The sequence below is a fragment of the Amblyomma maculatum genome, unplaced genomic scaffold (genome assembly GCF_055883805.1).
Source record: "Amblyomma maculatum isolate TAMU_Amacu unplaced genomic scaffold, ASM5588380v1 scaffold_23, whole genome shotgun sequence".
Classification (NCBI taxonomy): Eukaryota; Metazoa; Arthropoda; class Arachnida; order Ixodida; family Ixodidae; genus Amblyomma; species Amblyomma maculatum.
The window spans coordinates 3,234,227-3,242,554 of record NW_028146748.1 but is presented as its reverse complement, the minus strand read 5'-3'; the positions used below and the strand labels follow the sequence as shown (position 1 = coordinate 3,242,554).

General features: G+C 35.8%; 2 pseudogenes; both read left to right on the top strand.

Annotated features, from left to right (window-relative positions):
* The first annotated feature begins 1,540 nt into the window (after positions 1 to 1,540).
* On the top strand, positions 1,541 to 1,713 carry LOC146171393 (U2 spliceosomal RNA; annotated as a pseudogene).
* A 5,583-nt stretch (positions 1,714 to 7,296) lies between these two features.
* LOC146171392 (U2 spliceosomal RNA) lies at positions 7,297 to 7,467 on the top strand (annotated as a pseudogene).
* The last annotated feature ends 861 nt before the right edge of the window (positions 7,468 to 8,328 follow it).

Below are 8,328 nucleotides of genomic sequence, written 5' to 3'. Positions count from 1 at the left end.
GACGTTCCTGGGCCGCCCTGTGGGGTTCAACGTCTTCCCGGACAGAGCTACTGTGGACCAGGCCATCAACACCGGCCGCCGCCTGCTTAGCTCAATGCTCGCCCCTTGGCAGAGATTGGACGCTGTGAAAACATTTGTATATCCAGCGCTCAATTTCTCCATGCGGTGCGGTGTGTTGGGCAAGTCAGAGTGGGCGCGCCTCGACGATGCACTGCGGCCACTAATCAAAAAATCCCTTTATCTTCCAGGAACCGCAGCCAATGAATACCTCTACGGCAGCGCAGCATCGGGCTCGGTCGGCATCCCCCTCGCAGCGGAGCTGAGCGACATCTGCCGCATTGACAATGCATTTAAGCTCCTCTCCTCTCTTGATCTAGAGGTGCGAGATCTAGCGCTGCATGCCGTTACTGCCATCACGACGAAGAGACTACGCCGACCAGCCACGGATGAGGACATCGCTGCCTACCTGACAGGGGAGACGGAGGGAGACTTCCGAGCTAGGGCAACGCAGCTTCAGTCTGTATGGACGGAGGCTCGCAAGGCTTCCCGGCGCCTGGCGGTCACGTGGGAGATGCAGGAGGGGGGCCCCAGCATCACTCGCGCCGACGTGACCGTCACGCAGAAGCAGCGCACGAAAGTGGTGAGGACACTTCGGAGCATCGCTATGCGCGCACGAGATCACAATCTCCACGAAAAGCCTAACCAGGGGAAAGTGATGGAGTGCGTAGCAGCCGACCGTAGCAGTTCCCACTTCATGAGGACGGGGCGCTTCACTCGCTTCTGCGATTGGCGCTTCGTGCACCGTGCGAGGCTGAACCTGCTGCCCCTCAACGGAGCCAGGCCGTGGGATGTCGCTGCTGACCAGCGGTGTCGGAGATGCGGGCAAGACAAGGAATCCCTCCCGCATGTTCTCTGTCACTGCATGCGCCAGAGCGTCGCCTACACCAGCCGACACAACAGGATCGTCGACCGGCTGAAGACAGCCGCTGAGAAGCGATTCACCGTCACCCATGAGAACCGGCCCGTGGGTGACACGAACCTCCGCCCAGATCTTGTTCTGGCGCGCGGGGAAACGGCGATTGTCATTGATGTCACATGCCCCTTTGACAATCGCAAAACCGCCTTCGATGCTGCACGGGAGAGTAAGGTCGCCAAGTACGAACCCGTTCGCCAATACCTGCTCCGGAAATTCCAGCGGGTCAGCATTGAGGCAGTCGTTGTTGGGGCCCTGGGCTCCTGGGACCCCAACAATGACAAAGTGTTGAGGCGCCTCTGTAGCAAACGCTACATGCGTCTCTTCAAGAAGCTGGCGGTGAGCGATACCATCGCAGCTTCTCGTGAAGTCTATGCTAAACACGTAGCTGCAAATTGAAGGGCTCGCACTTCGGTGGACTTCAGCAGCTCGAGTTAGAAAGACTTCCTACACGCACAACAATACACTCACCCCACAGCAGGAATAAAACTTTACAGATGAGATTTCCCCTAAAAAGGAATGAACAACAACAGTAGGTGTCTGCAATAAAACTGCTAGGAAATGTACAAAACATTTCTGAAAAACACTCTGTTCTTAACAGCTTAATATCTGTTACGGGTTCTAATTGTACCCATGATATTAAACTGATTTTTGTAGCGCGGCGGAGTGTTCGGGGCTTGCTCCAACTCCGCCACGGGTCGACCCGGTACTGCACTACTTCCGGGACCGGCCCAGCATCTCCCCCTTTTGGGGGGAGAAGGCACAATTGAAAAAAAACAGAAAAACTGCTTTGTTTTGTTCTAGAAATTTTTGGACTTTTTTTTTCCGACTTTTTTTTCCGACTTTTTTTTCCGACTTTTTTTTCCGACTTTTTTTTCCGACTTTTTTTCCGACTTTTACTGTTATGTGGTTGGTTTTACAGAGTGTAGTAATTATTTACGCAACTGTAAATAATTATTAATAATTGTTTATGTAGCCAATGTGGTTGGTTTTACAGAGTGTGGTAATAATTAATAAGTATACTATGCAACTATAAATAATTAGTAATAAAAGTTTACCTAGCCATTGTGGTTGGTTTTACAGTGTGGTAATAATTAGTAATTATATTTACGCAACTGTAAATAATTAGTAATAATAGTTTACCTAGCAATTGTGGTTGGTTTTACAGAGTGTGGTTATAATTAGTAATTATATTCACGCAACTGTCAATAATTAGTAATAATTATTTACGCAACTGTAAATAATTATTAATAATTGTTTATGTAGCCAATGTGGTTGGTTTTACAGAGTGTGGTAATAATTAGTAAGTATACTATGCAACTATAAATAATTAGTAATAATTGTTTATCTAGCCAATGTGGTTGGTTTTACAGTGTGGTAATAATTAGTAATTATATTTTCGCAACTGTAAATAATTAGTAATAATAGTTTACCTAGCCATTGTGGTTGGTTTTACAGTGTGGAAGTAATTGGTAATTATATTTACGCAAATGTAAATAATTAGTATTAAAAGTTTACCTAGCCATTGTGGTTGGTTTTACAGTGTGGTAATAATTAGTAATTATATTTACGCAACTGTAAATAATTAGTAATAACAGTTTACCTAGCAATTGTGGTTGGTTTTACAGAGTGTGGTTATAATTAGTAATTATATTCACGCAACTGTCAATAATTAGTAATAATTGTTTACCTAGCCAATATGGTTGGTTTTAAAGAGTGTAGTAATTATTTACGACTGTAAATAATTATTAATAATTGTTTATGTAGCCAATGTGGTTGGTTTTACAGAGTGTGGTAATAATTAGTAAGTACACTATGCAACTATAAATAATTAGTAATAATTGTTTATCTAGCCAATGTGGTTGGTTTTACAGTGTGGTAATAATTAGTAATTATATTTTCGCAACTGTAAATAATTAGTAATAATAGTTTACCTAGCCATTGTGGTTGGTTTTGCAGAGTGTGGAAGTAATTGGTAATTATATTTACGCAAATGTAAATAATTAGTATTAAAAGTTTTCCTAGCCATTGTGGTTGGTTTTACAGTGTGGTAATAATTAGTAATTATATTTACGCAACTGTAAATAATTAGTAATAATTGTTTACCTAGCCAATGTGGTTGGTTTTACAGAGTGTAGTAATTATTTACGCAACTGTAAATAATTATTAATAATTGTTTATGTAGCCAATGTGGTTGGTTTTACAGAGTGTGGTAATAATTAGTAAGTATACTATGCAACTATAAATAATTAGTAATAATTGTTTATCTAGCCAATGTGGTTGGTTTTACAGTGTGGTAATAATTAGTAATTATATTTTCGCAACTGTAAATAATTAGTAATAGTTTACCTAGCCATTGTGGTTGGTTTTGCAGAGTGTGGAAGTAATTGGTAATTATATTTACGCAAATGTAAATAATTAGTATTAAAAGTTTACCTAGCCATTGTGGTTGGTTTTACAGTGTGGTAATAATTAGTAATTATATTTACGTAACTGTAAATAATTAGTAATAATTGTTTACCTAGCCAATGTGGTTGGTTTTACAGAGTGTAGTAATTATTTACGCAACTGTAAATAATTATTAATAATTGTTTATGTAGCCAATGTGGTTGGTTTTACAGAGTGTGGTAATAATTAGTAAGTATACTATGCAACTATAAATAATTAGTAATAAAAGTTTACCTAGCCATTGTGGTTGGTTTTACAGTGTGGTAATAATTAGTAATTATATTTACGCAACTGTAAATAATTAGTAATAATAGTTTACCTAGCAATTGTGGTTGGTTTTACAGAGTGTGGTTATAATTAGTAATTATATTCACGCAACTGTCAATAATTAGTAATAATTATTTACGCAACTGTAAATAATTATTAATAATTGTTTATGTAGCCAATGTGGTTGGTTTTACAGAGTGTGGTAATAATTAGTAAGTATACTATGCAACTATAAATAATTAGTAATAATTGTTTATCTAGCCAATGTGGTTGGTTTTACAGTGTGGTAATAATTAGTAATTATATTTTCGCAACTGTAAATAATTAGTAATAATAGTTTACCTAGCCATTGTGGTTGGTTTTGCAGAGTGTGGAAGTAATTGGTAATTATATTTACGCAAATGTAAATAATTAGTATTAAAAGTTTACCTACCCATTGTGGTTGGTTTTACAGTGTGGTAATAATTAGTAATTATATTTACGCAACTGTAAATAATTAGTAATAACAGTTTACCTAGCAATTGTGGTTGGTTTTAAAGAGTGTGGTTATAATTAGTAATTAAATTCACGCAACTGTCAATAATTAGTAATAATTGTTTACCTAGCCAATGTGGTTGGTTTTAAAGAGTGTAGTAATTATTTACGACTGTAAATAATTATTAATAATTGTTTATGTAGCCAATGTGGTTGGTTTTACAGAGTGTGGTAATAATTAGTAAGTATACTATGCAACTATAAATAATTAGTAATAAAAGTTTACCTAGCCATTGTGGTTGGTTTTACAGTGTGGTAATAATTAGTAATTATATTTACGCAACTGTAAATAATTAGTAATAATAGTTTACCTAGCAATTGTGGTTGGTTTTACAGAGTGTGGTTATAATTAGTAATTATATTCACGCAACTGTCAATAATTAGTAATAATTATTTACGCAACTGTAAATAATTATTAATAATTGTTTATGTAGCCAATGTGGTTGGTTTTACAGAGTGTGGTAATAATTAGTAAGTATACTATGCAACTATAAATAATTAGTAATAATTGTTTATCTAGCCAATGTGGTTGGTTTTACAGTGTGGTAATAATTAGTAATTATATTTTCGCAACTGTAAATAATTAGTAATAATAGTTTACCTAGCCATTGTGGTTGGTTTTGCAGAGTGTGGAAGTAATTGGTAATTATATTTACGCAAATGTAAATAATTAGTAATAAAAGTTTACCTAGCCATTGTGGTTGGTTTTACAGTGTGGTAATAATTAGTAATTATATTTACGCAACTGTAAATAATTAGTAATAACAGTTTACCTAGCAATTGTGGTTGGTTTTACAGAGTGTGGTTATAATTAGTAATTATATTCACGCAACTGTCAATAATTAGTAATAATTGTTTACCTAGCCAATGTGGTTGGTTTTAAAGAGTGTAGTAATTATTTACGACTGTAAATAATTATTAATAATTGTTTATGTAGCCAATGTGGTTGGTTTTACAGAGTGTGGTAATAATTAGTAAGTACACTATGCAACTATAAATAATTAGTAATAATTGTTTATCTAGCCAATGTGGTTGGTTTTACAGTGTGGTAATAATTAGTAATTATATTTTCGCAACTGTAAATAATTAGTAATAATAGTTTACCTAGCCATTGTGGTTGGTTTTGCAGAGAGTGGAAGTAATTGGTAATTATATTTACGCAAATGTAAATAATTAGTATTAAAAGTTTACCTAGCCATTGTGGTTGGTTTTACAGTGTGGTAATAATTAGTAATTATATTTACGCAACTGTAAATAATTAGTAATAATTGTTTACCTAGCCAATGTGGTTGGTTTTACAGAGTGTAGTAATTATTTACGCAACTGTAAATAATTATTAATAATTGTTTATGTAGCCAATGTGGTTGGTTTTACAGAGTGTGGTAATAATTAGTAAGTATACTATGCAACTATAAATAATTAGTAATAATTGTTTATCTAGCCAATGTGGTTGGTTTTACAGTGTGGTAATAATTAGTAATTATATTTTCGCAACTGTAAATAATTAGTAATAATAGTTTACCTAGCCATTGTGGTTGGTTTTGCAGAGTGTGGAAGTAATTGGTAATTATATTTATGCAAATGTAAATAATTAGTATTAAAAGTTTACCTAGCCATTGTGGTTGGTTTTACAGTGTGGTAATAATTAGTAATTATATTTACGCAACTGTAAATAATTAGTAATAATTGTTTACCTAGCCAATGTGGTTGGTTTTACAGAGTGTAGTAATTATTTACGCAACTGTAAATAATTATTAATAATTGTTTATGTAGCCAATGTGGTTGGTTTTACAGAGTGTGGTAATAATTAGTAAGTATACTATGCAACTATAAATAATTAGTAATAATTGTTTATCTAGCCAATGTGGTTGGTTTTACAGTGTGGTAATAATTAGTAATTATATTTTCGCAACTGTAAATAATTAGTAATAGTTTACCTAGCCATTGTGGTTGGTTTTGCAGAGTGTGGAAGTAATTGGTAATTATATTTACGCAAATGTAAATAATTAGTATTAAAAGTTTACCTAGCCATTGTGGTTGGTTTTACAGTGTGGTAATAATTAGTAATTATATTTACGCAACTGTAAATAATTAGTAATAATTGTTTACCTAGCCAATGTGGTTGGTTTTACAGAGTGTAGTAATTATTTACGCAACTGTAAATATTTATTAATAATTGTTTATCTAGCCAATGTGGTTGGTTTTACAGAGTGTGGTAATAATTAGTAAGTATACTATGCAACTATAAATAATTAGTAATAATTGTTTATCTAGCCAATGTGGTTGGTTTTACAGTGTGGTAATAATTAGTAATTATATTTTCGCAACTGTAAATAATTAGTAATAGTTTACCTAGCCATTGTGGTTGGTTTTGCAGAGTGTGGAAGTAATTGGTAATTATATTTACGCAAATGTAAATAATTAGTATTAAAAGTTTACCTAGCCATTGTGGTTGGTTTTACAGTGTGGTAATAATTAGTAATTATATTTACGTAACTGTAAATAATTAGTAATAACTGTTTACCTAGCCAATGTGGTTGGTTTTACAGAGTGTAGTAATTATTTACGCAACTGTAAATAATTATTAATAATTGTTTATGTAGCCAATGTGGTTGGTTTTACAGATTGTGGTAATAATTAGTAAGTATACTATGCAACTATAAATAATTAGTAATAATTGTTTATCTAGCCAATGTGGTTGGTTTTACAGTGTGGTAATAATTAGTAATTATATTTTCGCAACTGTAAATAATTAGTAATAATTGTTTACCTAGCCAATATTGAGTAATTAGTGCAATAACCAGGACATAGCATATAAATAATTATTTACTTATTTATTTCCTTTTTAATTAGTAACTGCTCATTGATTGACATATGGACATATAAGCTATGCATTTGCACATACTGTGGTGTTGCTCTGTGATTGGTCGACACCTCCACGACGTCTTCCCTTCGCGACCAATAAGTGCTGTGGCAAAAATGTGACACTTTTGCTAACGACAACTATGAGGCAATAAAGGCTTTTGCCTTAATAGCAGTAGGTATCTGCAATAAAGCATTGCTTGCAAATGTACAAAACATTTCTGGAAAACACTGTTTTAACAGCTTGATATCAGTTGCCAGTTGTAATTTGTAACCCTGACATTATACTATTTTTTGTAATGCGGCAGAGCATTCTGGGCTTGCTGTACCTCTGCCACGGGTCTACCCGGTACTGCACTACTTCCGGGACTAGCTAAGCGACTCACGGTTTTTGGGGGAGGACAATCACAACTCAAAGATGAGGCCAACTAACTTTTTTCATTCGAGCTCACTGCTATCCATGTGCCTAACACAGCAATCCTCTCAATGCCTGTCTTATTGCATTGTTGGGCGCCTCGTGCATGCAGTGACACCTTGGGTTACTTTTTCCGCATGTCATTGCATGTGAGTCCATTATTTGAGGCAATAAAGAATGGTTTGATTAAGAATCCCCTTCAAGGGATGTGTCGAGATTTGGTAAACCATAGCTCAAGTGCTACAAACAAAAAACGGTGGACCGACGCTGTTTCTGCAACAACCGATAAGTGGCACCACTTGGGCATACATTTTTGATGGGATCGAACTGCAGTTCCTTGTCAATTTATCGCTTCTCGGCCTTTTGGCTAAGATCAAAGTGTAGTAGTATCCTGGACCCCTGGACCCCCTGCTGTTCCTGGACCCCCTGCTGACCCTGGACCCCCCTGCTGACCCTGGACCCCTGGACTCATGGACCATCCGGACCTGCTGTTCTTGGAACCCCTGCTGTCCCTGGATTCCCGGTTGCTGTGAGAGCTTGGTGAGAGCTCTCTTTTTTTACTAGTTCATTTAGTGTTTCCTATCCCCATTGTTGGCTTGTTTATGTAGTATCTGGCAGTGTTTTTTGTCCTTCAAGTGTTCTTTTTGCTTAATTTGCTAGTTTATTTTTTTTTTTGGTCCTTCTAGTTTTCCTTTTTTTTTCTTTTTTTTGCTTGTTCTTTAACCTCTCCATTCTGTTTGTGCTCACATTCTTTGCAATCGGTTTATTCATGTAGTGCTTTCTGCCCTTAAACTTTTTTTTTACTTTTTTGTTTGTGTTCAAATTCTTT